The sequence below is a fragment of the Vipera ursinii genome (genome assembly GCF_947247035.1).
Source record: "Vipera ursinii genome assembly, chromosome: 2".
NCBI classification, from domain to species: domain Eukaryota; kingdom Metazoa; phylum Chordata; class Lepidosauria; order Squamata; family Viperidae; genus Vipera; species Vipera ursinii.
Window position 1 is genome coordinate 52,362,984 of NC_139513.1, and position 22,624 is coordinate 52,385,607.

The following is a 22,624-nucleotide window of genomic DNA, read 5'->3' on the forward strand; positions in this document are numbered from 1 at the left end:
GAACGTAAAATTTACACAAGCTCAAAATTTAAGAGAGAACTTTTATAAAATGTTTTATAGATGGCATTTAGATCCTAAAAAGCTTGCAAGTATGTATCCGAATTATCAGCCAAAATGCTGGAGGTGTGGTGGCGAAGTTGCAACATATTTTCACATATGGTGGACTTGTAAAAACGTCAAAGCTTTTTGGATAAGAATTTGGTGGAATATGCAGAAGATTTTCAAGCAAAGGATAAAGTTTTGTCCGCAACTCTTTTTGTTGGGTATAATTACAGATGCTACAGTTGTGGACACTAAGTTGATGTTGAATTTAATTACAGCAGCAAGACTTTTAATAGGTCAATATTGGAAGAAGGAGGAATTGCCGACTATAGAAGAATGGACTTTAAAGGTTTCTGACCTGGTAGAGATGGCAAAGATCTTGGCTTATTTGAAAGATCACTCGCAAGAACGTTATATTATGGAGTGGAAAAAATGGATTGAATATATCCAGAACAAATATGGGACTAAAAAGTTTCACTTAGCATTTGAATAAGTCTTCCTTTCTATTTTCTTTTTTTTCTTTTCTATATGAAATATTAGTATTGCTTGTAGTTATCTTATATGAGCCAGAGAGTGATAGATTTAAGAATTTATTGTTGGTAGCATATGGATGCTTATGATTGTTCTTTGTTTTTATACCCTGTACTTAGCTCTGGGAAGTCGGGGGGGGAGGGGGGAAAGGGGGGGAGGGGTAGGGAGGGATAGGTAGGGGAGGGGGAGGGGGGATTGTTAAAGATAAAATGTATTTTAAAACTTTTCAATAAAAAAAAAGATACTGGTAATGACCTACAAAGCCCTACATGGCATGGGTCCAGAATACCTTAGGGAGCACCTGCGGCCGGCATCAACTTCCCTCCACCCAGTGCGCTCCCACAGAGATGGCCTCCTTAGGGTGCCACCGGTCGGAGAATGGTGTCTGGTGGCTCCCAGGGGGATGGCGTTCTCTATGGGTGCGCCTGACCTTTGGAATCGTTTACCGGTTGAGCTCCGGATGGCTCCTGATCTTCACTCCTTCCGACGTGAACTAAAAACCTATTTGTTTGAACAAGCCGGCCTGGTCTGATGGGTTTGGGTTTTACTTATTGTTTTAATGTAATTTATTTTTACATTTGGGCACTAGGGTTTAATTTGTTTTTAATTTTGTATTTTGGTTATTTGGGTATTTATGGCCCTGTTCACCGCCCTGAGTCCTTCGGGAGAAGGGTGGTATACAAATTAAATTAAATTAATAAATAAATAAAAACATGGTTATGTTCTTTGGATCTGAACTGTAGAAACCTACTGTAAAAAATATTTTAAATAAAAAGATGATACTTGGTTAAGGTTTAAAAGCTCCAAGTCTAATATATCATGCTGTTTGAAAGCTTTCTTCTGAACACTGCAATTATTAAATGTCCTCTTTTGCTTTAAGTGGATGAATTTCATTAGCATGCTTTAATAGTGCTTTGACCTTTTCAGCATTCTGTCATTTGATTGGCTTGTCATGGCACTCCTCCTTGTAGGTGAGGATGGCAATGTTGTTGAATAGAAACACCAGACAGCAAATCAAAGTGCAACATACTGAAAAGGTCATTGTGGTAAAACATACATGCAACCATTACTCATAGGACACAGTAGAAATAATTATACTCCATTTCTATATTGGCATGTTAAAAGTGTACCAAAATATGTAAAGAGCCAAAATCCTCAGGTCAGTGGTGCAAATGGATTAGAACAACTAATGTGCTTAAATGAACACCATCCTGAAGCAGTGCAAGAGAACAGATTGTGCATTAGAGTGTGCAAAGATTAAAATGTATACATGTATCTATCTATGCATGATCTAAGTTAGCTTTCTTCACTCTGGTAGACTTTTACTATTCAGAATAGAATAGAATAGAATAGAATAGAATAGAATAGAATAGAATAGAATAGAATAGAATAGAATAGAATAGAATAGAATAGAATAGAATAGAATAGAATAGAATTTGTTATTGACCAAGTGTGATTGGACACACAATGAATTTGCCTCCTGTGCATAAGCTTTCAGTGTACATACAAACAAAGAGTGATATGTCATGACATCAGAGAAGGTGATAATTAAGAAAAATATTGGACTGTGTGGAAATGGACAGATTTACATTCAGAATCAAAGGAAAAGAAGACACTGTTTACTTTCAAACATGGAACTTATTTTAACAATGGTTGGAAAAGTGGGATAGAGAGTAAGAACTTAATCTTTATGACTAGGCAAAAATTAACCCAGACAACAAATTGTTTATTAAGCACAGATAAATTGTAATGATAGAAAACCAATAAAATATTTTTTTAAAAAAAGAGAGTGATAAGTCATAAGATTATAGCTACAATCATTAATCATAATATACCAATGATAAATCATTTTTTGATACAAAAAGTATATCAAAAAGTGATAAATCATTTTTGATACACAAGTGATAAGGGTTGATATAAATAAATAAATAAATAAATAAATAATCTGAATCACTCTAAGAGTACTATGGCTTACAGCAGGGGTCTTCAAACTTGGCCCTTTTATGACTTGTGGACTTCAACTCCCAGAATTCCTCAGGCTGGCTGAGGAATTCTGGGAGCTGAAGTCCACAAGTCATAAAAGGGCCAAGTTTGAAGACCTCTGGCTTACAGGAAAGAGTTCAGGTTAGAACACATTGATAGTTAGGGGTGAATATGTATGGCACATTTCCTTTCACTAATGGGGAACAGGTAGATTTGGGCTCTCTTCTCCCCAAAGAGACTTGAATTAGAATAATAAAAAATAGCATAACTTGGTAGTTATTTAAGATAGTTTTTTACACTTGCAGATTTATCATCTACTTTACCACTATAAAAGAAAGAACTTAAGTGTGTGGAGAGCCAAAGTCTCCACTAGGATTATGAGACCAATTCACATAAAGTCCAAAATTTGAGGAAAAGCTGGGCAATTTGGAACTATTTGTCTGAGCTCTTCATTGTGAATCTGGACTTCTATGAAGTTCCGATTCCAATCTGGCTCATGTAAGAAGCTCTGTAAAAGAACAGGTGATAGTGTTATGACAGCCATGAAAATGGGAGGAGGGGGGAATAAGGATCCTTATTTGGGCTCTTCATTGTCATTCATGATCTCATTTCTGACTGGAATTAACTTGCATATCTGGTCTAACAGCAACTGGTTTACTTGATGGAAAAGTCCTAGAAAAGAATTGATTGAAATGCCACCAGTGAATGGACTATTTCTCTGGTAACCAGCTGCCTTGGTACCTGGGAAAGATTATCAATAGTCAGTCACTCATTCTTTCTTGATTTATGGTCTCAGATCTGTTTGGAAAATTTGTCTCCAAGTGATCTATAACCCACCTGTATCAATCTAGTTTAAGAAACCAATAGATGGAAATCATTACCAAAGTTGAAATGTATCTATAAAGCAGCCTAAGACTCATAGGTTTAGTCAAAGAGAGGCAATCTAGGTCTAGACTATAAATGTGATAATATTTATTTAAAATTACATAAAATACATCAATGTAGCAGGAGCTTTACATCCCACAATGCAGAGCCTTGCCTAGATCTGCCTAATGTTTTATCCTCTGCTTCAGAATTTGTTTCACCTGAAGAACCAAAGAGGGAGAAAAGCTCAGATTTAGGAATAACAGAATAACAGAGTTGTAAGGGACCATGAAGTTCTGCTAGTCCAACCCCGTGCTCAAGCAGGAGACCCTATACCATTACAGAAAAATGATTGTCCAATCTCTTCTTAAAAGCCTCCAGTGTTGGAGCACCCACAATGTCTGGAGGCAAGCTGTTTCATTGGTTAATTGCTCTGTTAGGAGTTTAGGTTTAATTGTATGTTTAAGCCTTAATCCATGTAGGAATATCAGGTGAGGCTCTTGGGGTCTTTATAGGTAAACTTCATAATTTTTTGTGAAAAGGGCAGGATCTTGGGGACCTAATAGGTAAATGTTTTCATTCCTTAGCCTTTATGCTGCTCATCTCACTGATACAGCGACTCTGGGCAGCTTATAAAATGATATACAAAATTTAATGACAGATGAATGTGCAGATCTAGGAAATATTATCTGTTTGACCACAATGGGGATATTTCTCTGTGTGAGTTCTGCTCTCCTGTGTTTCAGGTCTTTCAGAAGTCACAAGGGACAGGAAGGAGGGGTTTCTTTGATGATTCACATCATACTACCACTAATTGTCTCAACATACATAATTGGGTGTAAATTCCTATACAGAAAGTTGAACTTGTGGGACAAGCAAGGCTTGGTCATGGTGTCTCGACTTCCTTACCGTGCGGTAGCAATCTTCCTGGAGTACTGGACCTTGTCCCAGGGATGATTTTGGCATCTCCTAACTTTTTTATGCCTTAATGTCCATGCATTAATGTCCATGGCCTAGGAATTCATGACTTCCATAGTAACCAAGAAAATGGACTAGGAATTCATGACCTCCATAGTAACCAAGACCTCATCACTCCTAATCTTGGACTTGATACACGCAGATGAGCACATACTAGATCTGTATTTACTTCACAACAGATGAGAAATGATCTGAATACGGAGTACATTGGCAATTGTAAGATGACATAGTCTGGTGGAAAAAAATACCTTAGATTAAACTTTAACAAATTGGAAGTATTGGTCATCTGTAAGGATCAGGACATTCCAGAAACATTGGTATTTGTTCTAGATGGGGATTTTCCTGAACATAATGCTTGTACTAGAGCAGTAGCTTGAAGCCATTGCTAAAATAAACTTTTGCCCAGCTTAAGCTATTTATTAATTATAGTCTTTCCTACATCAGGAAGCTTTACTTATATTCTTATCATTACATGCTTTAATTACTTAAGAAATAACATACTTTACAAGGATTACCCTTTAAGATAACTTAAATAAATAGAATTGAGCTGGAAGGAACCTTGGGGATCTTCTAGTCCAGCCCCTGCTCAAGCAGGAGAACCTATACCATCTCAAACATGTGACTGTTTAGTCTCTTTTAAAAAAATTCCAGTGATGGAGTAGCCATGATTTCTCAAGGTAAGCTGTTCCACTGGTTGATTGTCCTCACTGTCAGGAGGTTTCTCCTTAATTCCAGATTGCTTCTCTCCTTGACCAGTTTCCAACCATTGTTTCTCATCCTTCCTTCTCATGCTCTGGTGAACAACCTGACCCCCTCTGCCTTGTGGCAGCCCCTCAGATACTGGAACACTGCTATCATGTCTCCCTTATTTCTTCTTTTCATTAGATTACAAACCCAAGTCCCACAGCTGTTCTTCATATGCTTTAGCCTCCAGGCCTTTGAGCTTCTTAGTTGCTCTTCTCTGAATTTTTTCCAAACTCTCAACATCTTTTTTGTGATATGGTGAACAAAATTGGCTGCAGTATTCCAGGTGTGGTCATACTAGGCCTTTCTAAAGTGGTGCTAGTACTTCACGTGATCTTGATTCTATGCCTCTATTTATACAACCCAGGATTTTATTAGCTTTTTTGGTTGCTGCTGCACACTGCTGGCCCATAGTCAAATGCAATGATCAGACTGCTAGTAGATTGAATCTGTTATTGCAGGATAATATCTGTTTTGCAGGATAATATCTATTTTACAGTTGCTGATTCCAAGCTTAGTTCAAAGTGATGATCTATAATATCATATGGTGCCACACTTGATTTTGTCCAGGATCATCTTACCTAACCATAAAAGCATTGAGAGATGGCTTCTTCAAGGTCCTGTCTTTACAAGATGGAAAAGGATTGTGGACCAGAAGGCAGACATTCTATTAAGGAATATGTTGTCTCCTAGTTATATGTCTGGAAGTTTCACTTTGAGCATTCCAGAAATATCTGAAGATTGCTTTTTAAGCAGGCATTTTATACAAGATGATGTTACACATTAAGTTGATTTAAAAGGGTTGACTTTACATTTATAAATATTATTTGTAGATTATAAATATATAATCTACAGTTGATAAATATAATCAAAGTGGATTGATTGCAGTAGTGTAAGAATTGTAAATACAATAAATAAACAAGCTTTTAGCAAACCTTTTAATGAAAAAAAATGGGACATTACCTTCCTATAAAGTCATGAATCTTTTAGTTATCTTTTTTGTACATTTGCAGAAGAACTTAAATAGTAGAGGATGTTAAAAGAGAATTCCCATTTTGTAGTAGGAAAATTATTATCCTGGAGCACGGAGGTCCTATTTTATTTGCATTAAATGAAACTGTTATATTTAGATAAGGGTTCCAAAGCAACGTCCAACCTTAGCATGTTTTATTTCTCCTAGCACTCATTCTTGCTGTACTACAGGCAAATATTCTTATTGCCAAGATTACTGGATCAGCTCAGTTATGTCATTTTTCATTATTTGTTAAAGAAATAAAAATGGCATTTTCTGCTGAGCTATTGGCGGTCCTGGAAACACATTAAAGGCAAGTCAGGGACTTAAATAAACAATCATGTGGACAGGCCATTGGTATACTTATTCATCCTGGTATATCAGTTCTTCAAACAGTCCATCATCTGATGGGCTTTTGAAAAGCCCACAAAACCCTAGACTGATGAACAATTGGAAGCTAAGCATGTCCAAGCTCAAATGTCCTCCAGTAGCTCCATTGTAGGAGGCTATAGTTCAAATGACACCACTTGGCAGCACAGAATTGGAGCCCTCAGCAATTTCTCTGCACCTTTCTAGTGGTCATTTGGAGTTTTACAGTCCAGATATCATTGCTCTCATGTAAACAGAATGGAGTTCAGAGAAAGAGAAGTCATAAAGAAGGAAGAGAAGAATGTTTCAGAGAAGAAGGTGAAGAAATCACCAAAAGATAAGGCAGTGACCAGATGTTAAGCAAACTATTTTGTCCAAGTAAGATTGACCGTGATAAAGATAGAATCACTGCAAATTTCTTCAGGACAGAGTGGGGGAAAATGTGTGTGTGGGGGGAAATCCAGAAGATTTTTTGTGAGGAGAAAATGAGGCTTGTTTGGCTCACCCTTTTAGCTACAAGGATACTAAGAACTGGTAATGTCCACAAATTTAAACTTAAGTATAAAAACTAAAAAAAGGGACGCGGTGGCTCAGTGGGTTAGGACGCTGAGCTTGTCGATCAGAAGGTCGGCAGTTTGGCGGGTCGAATCCCGAGTGCCGCGTAGCAGAGTGAGCGCCTGTTACTCATCCCAGCTTCTGCCAACCTAGCAGTTTGAAAGCACGTAAAAATGCAAGTAGAAAAATAGGGACCACTACGGTGGGAAGGTAACAGCATTCCGTGCGCCTTTGGCGTCTAGTCATGCCGGCCACATGACCACGGAGATGTCCTCAGACAAGCGCTGGCTCTTCGGCTTTGAAACAGAGATGAGCACCGGCCCCTAGACGACTAGCACGCATGTGCGGGGGAACCTTTACCTTTACCTTTTATAAAAACTAAAGCAATAACATTTTATAAATTAACTAAATAGATTAAAAATCCAAAGAAAAGGTAAAAAATGCACAAAATTATAAAGGGAGAAAAGAGATGGAAAAAGGAGAAACCAAACATACAAAATGCAAATCACTGAATAGTTGGAGCCATACGTTTGTGTTTCTGATACTGAACAATAAGTCTTTTGATTGTAAGTTGATTTTCTGTGTCCAGAAGTCAAATCCCCATATGATTGAGATAGAATATAAACACCTGAGAATATTAAATCTCAAGGTTGAGTTAATGCATGTAATTGCTTCTTACCGAAATGGAACAATATATTTAAATAAAGCATTAATTTCACTGCATCTCCAACAACGTAAATGCAATGAGGTCATTTCTAAACTATTGCTTCTTGTTGAAAAGGATTAAAACGTGTCAGAAAAAAAGAAAAGAAAAAGGATACACACAGACACACACACAGAGAAACACACACAGAGAGAAACAGAGAGAGAAAGAGAGAGAGAGAAACGGAAAAGATTTTGGAAAAAAACTGTAAAAAGCCAAACAAACAAAAAAAAATATTAAAACAACATTCTGATAGCCCCCTCTCTTTCTATGTCCTCCATGCTCCATCACTGGAGGTTTTTAAGAAGAGACTAGATTTGTCTGAAATGGAATAGGTTCTCCCAGTGCTTTTTTTGTAAAAGAAAAAGGTGCCGGAACTCACACATGTCATACAACCCACCTTGCCTACCCTACAAGGTTCCATCCAAAAAAGGTGCCGGAACTCCATTCTGAGCGTTCTATGAGAAAAAAAGCCCTGGGTTCTCCTGCTTGAGCAGGGGGCAGGACTAGAAGACCTCGAAGGCCCCTTCCAGCTCTAATCTATTCTAAACCGGTTTTTCCCAGCTTCTGATTGCTACTTGGGAAAGTTTTTGTACTGCACTTTGGACATTATTACTCATTTCTGTTTGTATGATTTGCTATTATTATTTAAAAGAGATTCTCTCTCTTTTTTTTTTAAAAAAAAGCATATTCTAATTGTCTTGGCTTGTCTTGCTGTGTGATATGTTCTATATAAAGCAACCACTCCTGCTTGAATTTGGTGAGATTTCTGCTGTGGATGTATTGTACTGTCCATTTTTTTCCCCTTACCACATAATCAGTTTCAGTCACCCACTCACCCAGTGGCGTAGCGTGGGGGGTGCAGGGGGGGCCGGCCGCACCAGGCACAACATCTGGGGCGGGGCGCGCTCGCACTCGCAGCTCTCTGCCCCTGCCTGGCTCACTCACTCTCTCTCACTGCAGTGCTGGCTGTGCGAATCCGATCCGAGCCGCCGGGTCGCCGCCCACTGTGTAGGGTGTGTGTGCAAATTACTTGCCTTGCCCCGGGTGCTGACAACCCACGCTACACCACTGCGTGACTCACCTACTGATAGTAACATTTCTTTTTTTCCCCAAACAATAACAATTGTTGAAGTTGTTAGCAGAGCTAACATTTCTTTTTCAAACATTTCTTTTTCCAAACAATAATAATTGTTGAAGTTGTTAGCAGAGGAGAGTCACTCTTTTTTTAATGGGCATGCAATACCTGTAAAAAAAAAGGGACAAAACTTCAGTTATGCAGTCACAGCTTCCATCTAGACCTTTTTTTTTTTGACACATACATCCTGTGCTAGTTTAAGATAAAACTTAAAATATAATTAAGCAGAAAAACAAAACAAAACAAAAATAATAGGTAGTTTATGGCATGTTTAGGACTATTAGCTAAAACACCCTTATAACTTTCCAAGTGGTATCTCAGGAAGGAGAAGCTATTAAAGCTGTCCCAGAAATGGCAACTAGAAGTACGCTAGAGTGAAATAATAACTGGTGATAATACTCATGTCCAAACATGATGTATCAAAAGACCAATATAATGAACCTTATAAGCAGAGCAACCCTTATAATCTGCTTATTGCAAGGTTGAATGTAGAATCTCATTAATATAGGCTATAGCACAATTATCTTACTCAAGTAGCAACATGTTCCTGACCCACATCTAAACCCAGGAAAGGGATACTGAGGGTTTCATCCCCATGAGAATTCAAGTGGATATGGGCCCAGAGGCAAACCGTTTTTGTGCACTCCATACTTTAGAATTCCTTGACTTAGAGGTTCACCCAACACCTTCCCTAATTAGCCTTTTGCAAGTTAGTCAAGACAGTTGTTTGAATGGACGTTCAAGGTTAGATTGGTTGGTATTTGTCAGACTGGTCAGCCAACTATATTCTAAATGTACTGTTTCTGTTAATTCATCTCTTGCTTTTTTAAAAAAAAAATATTGTAAACTGCTACAAGCTGAGCAGTTTAATACTACTTGTAGAAAATAAATAAACAAATCCAGCCTTAAGGGACAGCTAGATAGTCATGGTAAACTATGCTGGCATAACATTTGCTGTGCCCTACTGTGCTGCAGTAAGGAGACCAGAATTTGATTCCATTGTTACTGTTTTAATGGAGGACAACTTAAGGAAAAATCTTTTGGAAGATTACTTCATCTTCCACCAAGCACTATCTAACTGGTAAGAGAATGATCACTCTCTTTGAGGTAGAATAGCACTACTGCTGTTGGATTCTTGTAGCCATGTCCAACCATCTATCACGTTCTATCAAGCTAACAAGTTGCAAGTATGGAAATGGTTATCTGTTGGCTACTTCTACAAATGGGACTTCTGAAGGAGTGATAAACCTATGCCCAAAAATATCCAAACATGGAAGAGGGGCAGACCTGAAGTGGGATGGGGAGATTCATAATAAGCTAGTTCCATCTCTGACTATTCGACAAGTAAGTCTATTTCTGCCCTTGGGTCCCACAATATTCATATGTACCTCATGTCCTGCCTTCAGGCACTTTGGAGAATAGCTTGACTCTCTCTTTTTTGTGGCAGTCCCTGAGATATTAGGACATTGCTATCATGTCTCCCCTCATCCTTCTCTTCATTAAACTAGACATACCCAATTCCAGAAACCATTCCTTATATGTTTTAGCCTTCAATCCCCTAATCATCTTTGTTGCTCTTCTCTGTACTCTAGTCTCAACATCTTTTTACATCATGGTGACCAAAAATGAGCCTTGGTGGAGCAGTGGGCTAATGCCTCCTTAAGTAACACCAGCTGCCTGCAATTAGTACAGGTTCGAGTCCCACCAGGCTCAAGGTTGACTCAGCCTTCCATCCTTCCGAGGTAGGTAAAATGAGAACCCAGATTGTTGGGGACAATAAACTGACTTTGTAAAAATGCTGCTGGGGGGGGGCGAAAGCCCTAATAAGCAGACATATAGATAGAATGAAGGCTATTGCTAAGCACATTGATTTGTGCTTCTTAGATTGTAAACCGCCGAGTCGTCGGAGAAGGGATTAAATGGGATTAAAAAACAAAACAAAACTGGATGCAGTATTCCAAGTGTGGCCTTACCAAGGCATTTTAAATGTATTACTGGGGCATGTTCTTGCTGCTGTTACAAGACATAAAGATGAGCCCTTGTACCTTTTTATTGCATTTTCTTCCAATTCTTTATGATTCCAACAATAAACATCTTGCTTTATTAACCTTCAAATAAAGTAAGCAGTGAATTTATTGATATATGCATCTGATTATTTAAATAGTGATTTAAATAAATTGATTTCCTGTACAAAAAAGGGTCCCTTTGGAAATCATAGCATAATGTGAATTATGGTATTATATTGGAGAAACTGGCATAGAACTTTTATGTAGCCATCAGTAGGGACTGGAGCTACAATATTTGATCACATTGTTCAGAAGTAAACAATTTAAAGTGTGTCAGTCTCCAGCAAGGCATTATTCACCAATATGGTTAAATAAAATGTGCTTTTTTAAAACAACAACAGCAAAACAAAGAAGGAATTTGGGCATTTTAGATGAAGATCTTACATGCTAAAGAGATTTTCACAAAATGGCTAACTACCAGGCTGGCTCAATATCCAACAGATTAGTGACCAATTTAGGCTTTTTTCAGCTTCCACTTACAAACTGTGAGGTAACAAGACATGAAAATATTTTTTTATCAGGCTTCTTGGAGAGTAAGTGGCAGACATACAAAGTCAATATTATCTCTGTTCTGACACATAAAGAAGGACTTTCAAAAACCACTTAATCACATGAATTGGCAATCTTCATCCTTCACCAGTAATCAAGATCATTGTCCAAAGATTATGGTACAACAACATTTTGTTTGCATATTGTATGTATGCTATAATCATACATATATATGTACAGTATATACCATCATACATATATTACTTCTATATAATTCAGTATACTCTTTCCCCGGCCATTAGATATGTTCTTTCAAGCTTGACCTTCCAATTTTAATTTATTTTCAACAAAAAATAATCAGAACTCTTCAAGAGTCATTGTAATTGTTGATTTAGCATTCCGAAGAGATTCCTTGGTGGGCCAAATTGGTATCAGTCTCTTTTGATTTCAGGCTGTGGGGAATAATGATAGTCAGTTCAGTAAATGATAGATTTAAGAGGACTTTGATCTGAGGCAACTTTCACCACATAACTCTGAATGCTAAAAAAATCTCTTGTTCACAAAAAGTGGGATGGATCCATCTGCTCCATGGTGCCTTGCCTTCTTTCCAAGCTAAGTTCTTCCCTATAAAAGTGACTCTTTTTTCTTTTCTTTTCTTTTTTGGAGATGCAGGAAAAACTCTAGCAGGAGCTCTTTTCAAGAGAAGTTCTTCAGTTTTGATTTTGCTTTGAATTCTAGCTCTAGTGTTAATTTGCATACATTATATATTTGAGCTTCTCATGTAATACTTGAATAATGAATGCCTTTATCTCATTTACAGCAAGGTGCACTGTGCTCTCTTTGATATTACATGAAAAATGATACATAACTCCCCACCCCTTCAGATATAAACCTCTTTTTTGTAGCTATTTGCTTGGTACTTTTTTCACTTCTCTGTGGCATTAGAGATTTTTCTTTGAATCTGGTCATTTTTGAATACTTAGGACATGAACATATCACAGAAAGAACCATTTTTTATTTTATTTTTTTATTTCCTCTTGCAGCAAAGTATTTATTTGTTTGTTTGCTTGCTTGTTTATTTATTTGTTTATTATTTAATTTGTTTGCTGCCCATCTCACTACAAAGGCGAACCTGGGCAGGTTACAATAGTTGTTTATTTCATTCCCAACCAGCAAAATCAATCACATGGAGATGCTTAATAGAAAGGGCAACACTGATGTAGTCCCAGTATAGCTCATACTTCAGAATACATAGGCATATTTGTTCACACAGAGAGACCAAGAAGAAGAATGTTATGGTTTTTCATAACTTCAGTCTAATCCAGTGGTGGGATTCAGCTGGTTCACACCACTTTGGCAGAACCGATAGCTATTTTTTTGTTGCCCATGCCCAGAATGGACTTCCAGAAGTGGCATCCACACAGAGAACTGGTTGTTAAACATATTTGAATCCCCGCACTGGTCTAATCCATTACATTACATTCCTGCTCCTGTTCCTGCTCTTTTTATTTGTGACAGTTGCAGTGTCCTGGGGTCATGTGTGATTGGCATTTACAACCTTCCCAGTCAGATTCCAAAAAGCAAAGTCAATGGGGAAAGGTGGATTCAGCTGACAACTGCAGAGATTTACTTACAACCATGGCAAAAAATGCTGTAAAATCAGATGAAACTCACTTAACAACCATCTTGCTTAGTATTAGAAATTCTGGTCCCAATTGTAAGTTGAGGACTACTTGTAGTCCATAAAAATTTGGGCTGAATGTTTTAAACAGATTCATTTTTGTCCAGGATCACTGAATTATTTCAAGAGGGCACCCTACAGCCAATTGGCCATGTATGATTTTGCCATTTTTTCAGTTCCATTTTTGGCAGCCAAATTCTGTGGGGGGTTTTTTAGTTAAAGAGGTTCATATCAGGGCTTAACATCCATCCAGACTCCCCAAAACAGATTAAAAATGTTACTGCAATTTCTTCTGATGGCATCATGGCATCTCCATTGTAGCTCTTGCAGTCTCTTGAAGCCATTTAGCTCCAAATGCTTTGGACACAGAAAGTTTGGCTAATTTTGTAGTACTCTTGACAGCTAATGAACCAGAAATTGACTGACCTCAGACCACCAGCTGGAAATGTTATCTCCATTGCAATTAAATCTGTGAAACCTGCATTGTTCGCCACTTCAGGCAGATCCTAGTCATCCAGTGGACACACCTCAGGTAAATATGTCAAAGGGAAGCCACCCGTACACTCCAAGACATGTGGGAACAACAACAAATCTGGGTATTTCTGTAGCAGTGGCTTCTTACCTTAGAACAGCCTCCCATCTGAAATCCAAAAGGTTATTTTGTTCTGATATTCATTAAAAGTGTTGGAATTATTCAAAAGATCTGATCATTTGTTGTTCAGTCATGTCTGACTCTCCATGGCCTCCCTATCATCCCCTATCTCCCAGAGTCCACCCAAACTCATTCCCACTGCGTTGGTGACACTATCGCTCATCCTCTGCTGTCCCCTTCTCCTTTTGTCTTCAATCAACATCAGGGTCTTCTAAAATGATTATTGGGACACTTAATAAGTCATTTTCCATTTTTGAACCATCTATATTATTTGTCTTTAATTGTACAGTACCCCACCGTGATTCCCTGTAGCATATGGCAGTATAAGAATCTAGTAAATGGATCATGGAATAGAGTGTTCTCTGTGCAGTGTTTTCTTTTGCCTCTGGTGGCCTTGCTTTCTCAAAGGGCAATGAGGCTTCAGAAGGGCTTGGGGAGGGCTTTACAAGGAGAGAAGAAGGCAACTCACTGATGGAAAGTTATTAAGCAAGCAGCTGAGCCAAGGATCTATTCATCCAAAAAGCCTGTGTTTACTACTAATGGGTAATAGAGATGATAACCTTGTAATCCAAAACCATAATGAAATATGCATATTTGTAATATGTCACTATAAAATGCAAATCTTACAAACACAATGGGAAGGGCAAAGCAGGAGTTCAGCTCAACTCCTAATGCATTCCTTTGGCTTCAGACATTTATCCGAATTGAGCTGTATTTATGTAATATAAAGTCAAATGAATACGTAATTGGAATGTATATGTATAGCCATTTTCTTTTCAAACGTAAGAACTGTTTATCATAATAGGAAGTAATGCATATTTTGCAGGATAAAAGGTTACTTATTAAAATTCCCTTCCTCCAGTCTTTTGTATGTATAAAAGCTCTATTTACATAGAGATGATGTTTGTATTCTTTTATCAGAGACCTATTCCAAGTTCAAAAGATTTAAAAGATTACCAAAGTAAAACTAAGGAGATTTAAAACAAAACAAAACAAAACAAAAATTCCCACAGCACAGTATAAGGGCATGTATTTTCTAGGCATTAAGCCAAATAATATTAATTTCAAATTATCTGACATTTTCCTTGGTTTCTCACTGCCCCCAACATGGTATTTTCCTTGAGACTGTACTCTATTTTGTAGGATAGACAGGGAACAATATGTGCCATATGAGTTCCCTTTCAGAAAATGTCTTCTCCGTGTCTACCTCCCTGGTGTATTCCTTCTGAATCTTATCTTTTCTTTAGGGAAAAATTTGGCTGCAATCTTATGACACAATACCCATGGGTGCCTGGTAATATCTTCCTACCCATTTAAATACACTTTAAAATATACATTTATTCAAATATACGTTCTTAAATGCTTCTCAATTAATTTAAAAGTATTAATTTCAATAAGTTTAGAATACATTTGCGTGCTTGATTTTTGTAGCTAAGAACTCCACTAGAACTTTTGGGAAATGCCAAAACAGGAGGGTGTCTATGTGTTGATTTTAACATTAGCATGTAATTCTAGCTGGAGTTCACATTGCTCAGATTCCATAAGCTTCACTCCCAATAGCTCAGCCTTAAAATTCCTTTCACTATCCCAAAGGTGATTTTTCAAGAAGCAACTGGACTTCCATTTGACCAGCTGGACAGTAATTGCCTTACTCAAGATGACAATGAGGGTGCTTATCACGAAGAGGTGGAGAGTTTGGTGAGAGAAAAACATCCTAGCTTTAAACATTGGAAAAACCAAAGAGATCATTGTCAATTTCAGAAAAGGCAGGCACAGCCACACTTCTCTGTGCATTAATGATTCACCTGTGGAGATGGTTACCAGCATCAAATTTCTGGGTGTGCAGTTAACGAGAAAGCTAGCTCAACAGCAAGACACTGGTGAAGTGGACACAGCAGTGCCTGCATTTTCTACATCCTCTGTCCTTATCACTTTCTACAGAGGGCCGATTGGGAGCATCCTGTCATATTGCATTACAGTCTGGTTTGGAAGCATCACTGCTTCCAAAGGAAGCCCAGGAAGGCAGTGCAGAGAGTGGTGAGGTTGGCAGAAAAGATTATTTGCAGTTCCCTCCCTTCCATTCAGGACATAGCATATAAGCACTACTTGAGCAGGGTCTGCAAGATTGTCATCCTCTTCATGACCTGTTTTCCTTGTTACCTTCTGGGAAGAGGCTTTGTGGTATCCAAAGCAGAACATCCAGATTCAGCCCGAAAAACAAGAAAGTCCAGTTGTCTCATGAAAAAAAATCACCTTTGGGACATCCAGACTCAGTCACAGTTTTGTTCCATACAGTATAAACCTTGTGAACTCTCAAGCTTCCTCTTTCTGCTATGTATTCAAGATGGACAGGGGTTAATATTTATATGTATTTATAGGTAAAGGTGTATGTATATACATGTATGTATATACAGTAGCATGTCTATATGTGTTATATGTATGTGAACACTTTTGAGAGCAAACAACAGAATTCCATTTTTAATGGGTGTCAGTTAAAAAATGACAATAAAGGTTATTTTTTTCTTTGAAGATGTTTCACTTCTTATCCAAGAAGCTTCTTCAGCTCTGAGTGGATATTGGGGAATGGAAGGGTTAATATTTCTTGCAGACAGTTGATCATTTACATTCCTCTAGAGAGTCATTGAGGCCACTTGGAGATTTATCTGTGTCCTCAAGGTCACCTGAGTGGTGCAAATGGGTGTGGAGCCTTCTTGGAACTGCTGAAACAACTGTGTTGCAGACTGGAGTTAGATGATGTTGTATCCCTCTCCCTCTTATTGAGAGAAGGCTGTTCAATTTTGACATCATCCTATCTCCAGTCTACAGCACAGCCCTTTCAGCAGTTCCAAGAAACCTCCGCAATCCTGATAGGGAATAGCAATGTACCTGAGATTTGTATGACCATTTCCTGTTACATTTGAAACAGGAACAGGAACTTATCAAAGAAAGATGACAATCAGCTGGAAATTATTACTCTGATTACTCTTTTGTATGTATAGAGTTATTCTTATATATCCTTTCATTATTTCTATGTGTTAACAGTTAAGGTATCTCATTTATGTAAGGAAATGGTCACTCCTCATTAGCCCCTGTAATCAAAGCCTAAACAGGCCTTGACAGTATTTTTTTCTGCCATATCCTGATGCCTTCAGTGGGTAAGGTAAAGGTAAAGGTTCCCCCGCACATGCGTGCTAGTCGTTTCCGACTCTAGGGGCTGGTGCTCATCTCCGTTTCAAAGCTGAAGAGCCAGCGCTTGTCCGAGGACGTCTCCGTGGTCATGTGGCCAGCATGACTAGATTCCAAAGGCGCATGGAATGCTGTTACCTTCCCACCATAGTGGTCCCTATTTTTCTACTTGCATTTTTACGTGCTTTCGAACTGCTAGGTTGGCAGAAGCTGGGACGAGTAACAAGCACTCACTCTGTTACGCGGCACTTGGGATTCGACCCGCCAAACTGCCAACCTTCTGATCGACAAGCTCAGCATTCTAACCCACTGAGGCACCGCGTCCCTTTCAGTGGGTAGACCAGGGCTAAAACTAACTTTGGCTTGTCTTCATTTATATTTGACTAATATTACATACATACAACTGATATGTTTAGTCTTCAGTCGGCTAGTTATTTAATTCCTCTCTTCTATCATATGATAATGAACTCTAGAGGCCACCCCAAGAGTTTTGCAGCATGCAGCCCCAGGGCTCAGTTTTTCCCTTTTGCACTAAGCAAGCTTCCAGTGAAAGAAAGGAGCAAAAATGATTCTTGTCCCTCTCTCAGGCCTCCATTTTGAAAGCAACACAGCTGTGACACTTTTTGCAGGCTTTCCCAGAAGTCTGAAGAAGTGAAGCTGCTTTAATAAATAGCAGAGGGCATATCTCCTGAGGGACAATCCCCCCTCCCCACCTCAACATGGTAGTTATGGCCATGTAATTGAACCCTTTGCCCTTTTTCCCCATGTGTCCTGCTTGCAATGCATGTGAAAAAGCCATGGGAGCTTTTGATCCCCTTGAACATGCCACTGGATGCTGAGTTCACTTAAGATCCAAAGCACTTTTTTTAAAAAAAAAATCCTTTTCAAAGAAGCACATGTTTAATACACACACCCAGGAATACAGATACCATTTTTTGCTTCATGTTTTTCCTCCGTAAGACCCTCGAAGAAAGACAGTACCTGCAAAGCAGTACAGATAAATGCCTTATCTCTTACTCTTCTCCCCACACCGAAACAAAGTGAAACTGTGCCGAGATGCTTCAGAAAAGCAGCCTGCTGAACAGCTTCTGAATCCTCTCTAGTGTGCCTAATGCTCTTACTGGAAAATATTTTTGAGCTTAGATTTCAGCAGACTCAAGTGAAGCCAAACAAAGAGAAATCTATAGATTTCGTCCCTCATCCCTTTACAGGAATAAAATAGCTTTACAAAACCTGGCCTTGAGAAAGGTGAATGGCTCACCCACCCTCAGACTGAAGGTTCAGGTCTTTTCACTGTCAGGAGCCAACAATTCTTCCCTTTTACAGAATTGATCTCAACAGACCTGTAGAAACTATCCCCCACAACACTCAAATAAGACATTGGGCAGGAACCCCCTTCTGAGCTGCCATATTGATTGATATTACCAACTTCAATAGCAGGCGCTACGGGAAGAAGGTCAGAAAACTCAGGAGCGGAGCCGACGGCCTAGGTTGCAAACCATCCAGCTTCAGAAGGACCTGAGAGCAAAAGAGGATTTTTTTTTCTTTTCTCTGCATGAACTGAGATCTGATCAAGAATTGTGCACCTGCCTCATAGTTTTAAGACATTTCTCTGCATCTACATTATCATAGCACTCACAGAGCTTAAGAGGAGGGCGGGGGGGAAAGAGAAAAAGAAAGACAAATAGTTCAGAATGTGATGCCTCCTTCACTCGTCTACAATGTCTTCGGAGTTCTTGTTAAAATATTCCTGATATTTTCTTTTTTTTATTGAAAAGTTTTACAGTACATTTTTAAATACAAAACCCCTCCCATCCCCCTCCCCTCTCCCCAAACCTCCCCAACTCTCCCCTCCCCTCCCCCCCTCCCCGACTTCCCAGAGCTAAATACAGGGTATAAAAATACAAACAAACATAATCTAAAATATGCAAACAACAATAAAATATTAAATTCTATCGCACTTTAACTCTTAATAAAATAACTACAAGCTAGTTATACATCATATAAATCCACTACTTATTCAAATGCTAAGTGAAACTTTTTAGTCCCATATTTATTCTGGATATAATCAATCCATCTTCTCCACTCCACAATATATCTCTGTTGCGATTGGTCTTTCAAATACGCTGAAATCTTTGCCATTTAAATATTCCTGATATTTTCAAATTTGGCCCAGATTAAAAACAAAGCTATGAAAGAAAGAAATTACAAGTGAAAAATTGCAAAGAGACATTGAAAACAAACAAGAATTCTGGGACATGAAAGAGTTGACTCGTAAGCAGAGAAAATAAATGAGATATATAAATAAACAAGTTGAAGTTGCAGGTAACTTTTGTAACCTGAAGCAATTCTGTTTCACATTTCATGCAGCCAGCTGACTATAGTACACACTCTCCTATGACGCACAACTCCATTTCCCCTTTCCCATTTTACCTATATTTTCCAGTCATTGGCATGCTGTGATAATTGAACATGCTGACCACTGTCAATCTTATATTCTAGAACATCTTTCCAGAAATACATTTGTTCTTCATAACAGATAGTGTCTCTTCGACCTTCTCCATAGCTGTGTGGATTTTGCTATTCATTTTAAGCTTAGATTATACATTTATTTAAGGCTGATAGGCTAGCTCATATCAAAGTCTCCAAGTGGTGTGCAAAATATGAGTAAAAAGAATACAAATAATAGCACAATAGGATCTAATTTACCACCCCACCCCTCCACACACAATTTACCCCCCACCCTACCCCTCCACATACAAACACACACACACACAATAAAACCCAACAGCCACGTCTCTAGTGAAACAGAACTTATTTCAGTTGTTTAGATGTTTTTATCTCTGAATATCAATTATTTCAAAGAAAGTGAGGGGCTATCAAGAATGACCACCTTCCCTTGTACCTCCTGATAGGAAAGGACATTCATCAGATACTCTCTTTTCATCCATGATGGACAAACAAAATTTATTTGGGATTGGATGCCTTTACAGAATCTAGGCTCCAGGCCATATAGAGCTTTACAGATGATAACTAATATCTCAAAGATCACTAGACAGCCACTGTGGTGCCTATAACAGTGTTATACAGTAAGCTTGTAATTGTCCAATAAGGAGGCAAGCAGTTACACTGTGTACCAGCTGATTTATATGTTATTGTTTTGACTATTATTTCATGAATTTTTACCTCTTAGAGTTCTGCTGGCTGTAAAAGGTGCAAACCATATTAAGCTGTTTGTAGAACAACACAAAGTACTGACAATGATATTTGTAGACACCCATGTGTGAGAGACAGAGAGTGTGTATAAACATTCCTTTAGAGCAATTGTGTGAAAGCTTTTTCTCTCACACATTTCTTTGAGTCAACAGCTAGAAACTTCAAAGTCCAAGTGTAAGAGCCAGAAATAAAAGAGAGCAAGATAATCCTTCTTCCCACATTTCTTTTTTCTTTTCTTTCTCCTGAGAAGGTATGGATCCATCTGGCAAAAGTCTAAAATGAAACAGTCATTTGAAGATGGCTTATTAGGCTGAGGCTAGAAGGAGTTTAGGCCTCAGGTTCCCCACCTCTGATTTAGAAGCTTCTGTGCTAATGTGACAGATACTGGGTTAGCAGCCAAGTTCATGCATTGACACAGAACTCCTAGAATATACTGAAATATGTTGGGATAAAAAAGAAGAGACAAAAAATAGATATTTTGACAGATAACTCATGACAGCAGTATTCCAATATTTGAAGGGCTATCACAGAGAGGAGGGGGTTATCCTATTTTCCAAAGCACCCAAAGGCCAGACAAGGAACAATGGGTGGAAACTGATCAAGGAGAGATTTAATCTAGAAATAAGGAGAAATTTTCTGACAGTGAGAACAGCTTGCCTTCAGAGGTTGTGGGTGCTTCATCAATGGAAGCTTTCAAGAAGAAATTGGACAGCCACTTGTCAGAAATGGGATAGGGTCTCCTGCTTGAGTAGGGAGTTGGACTAGGTGACCTACAAGGTCCCTTCCAACTTTGTTATTCTGTATTCTGTAAGTTGTGTGCATTTCATAGATGGGGAAAGTATTAAATGTAGAGTGAATTGCAGTACTCCAAGAAAAGGTGGGCACACGCCCTCCTACCTACAGCTGCCACTCCTTTTTGAACAGGAACCATAAGTCCAGGGGGGGACCACCAGATTATGTCCCAGATCTGTCTGAGGCAGTGCAAACTCACCCAGGACCAACCTTTGGAAGGTTCCTGGCACCAGAAAGTCAAACACCCAAATTCCCTCAGGAACATTTGGGTTTCGCCAGTGCCTGTTACCCTGGCTGTCCAATTCCTCTCAACGACTCTGTAAGAATTATTCCCTTCACAAGTCCCAACTGATCCATAGAGGCCAACTTAACAAATAGGGCCTCACACCTGGCAATCTGTGGGGCAGTGCCCCTGAATGCATCTGAAGTATCTCAGATGGTAGATAGGCACCCTCTACAATCCAGAGTCTTAGTCTTTGATGATCAGTCCAAATCTCAAATGATGTCCTTCTGGGCTGCCATGTTTCCCATTTAAAGCAGCACATCCTAAGATGGTCACTTCAAAGGCCTTTCCATTTCTCTGTCAGGAAGAAAGCAAGATAGTCAATCCCTTGGGAGGGAGCCATCAGAAAGTTTCAGTCATAGGATCCCAATTGAAGACACTGTCCCAGTCTGCCCTATCTCTGCAATAGCTACCCACCTACATCCCACTGTCTGTAATCTAATCAAAAGGCAATTACCATCAGTTTTCTTAAAGGGACGCGGTGGCTCAGTGGGTTAGGATGATGAGCTTGTCGATCAGAAGATCGGCAGTTTGGCGGGTCGAATCCTGAGTGCCACATAACAGAGTGAGCACCTGTTACTCGTCCCAGCTTTTGCCCACCTAGCAGTTCGAAAGCACGTAAAAATGCAAGTAGAAAAATGGGACCACTACAGTGGGAAGGTAACAGCGTTCCGTGTGCCTTTGGCATCTAGTCATGCCAGCCACATGACCACAGAGACATCCTTGGACAAGCACTGGCTCTTTGGCTTTGAAACGGAGATGAGCAGCAGCCCCTAGAGTTGGAAACGACTAGCACGCATGTGCGGGGGAACCTTTACCTTTACCTATCAGTTTTCTTAACATTTCTCCAGGGTGATCTGTCCATAATGTGGTCTTTCAGCATTTCCAATGACGCCTTCTTGGCCACTGTAACTAGGCCATCCACCTTGCTCCTGTTTGTCCTTTTCTCTTTCTTTCTATCTTTCCCAGCATTACAGCCTTCTCCAGAAAACTAGGTATTTGCATAATGTGTCTGAACTAGTATAATTTGAACCTGTGTCTTAGGCATGGGTACTAGTTATTGGAGTTGCAAGTATGTAGGATCTATTCAGAGAAAAAATATTGTAAAGAAGGAAAGACTTAATTGTGAATAATGAATGGCCAGACAACCAAGAAGAGAGAAATGAGGTACAGCTTAACTATTATTTTAGTTGTTATTTATATTGCTTGCTATCACATGGGTGATAGACAACTATATACATACAGTATAATAAATAACAAGGTAAATGCTATATATTCTTAACACTACAAAGTACTGAGGCATCAGAATTCCAGACATAACTACTATAGGATAGAAAATT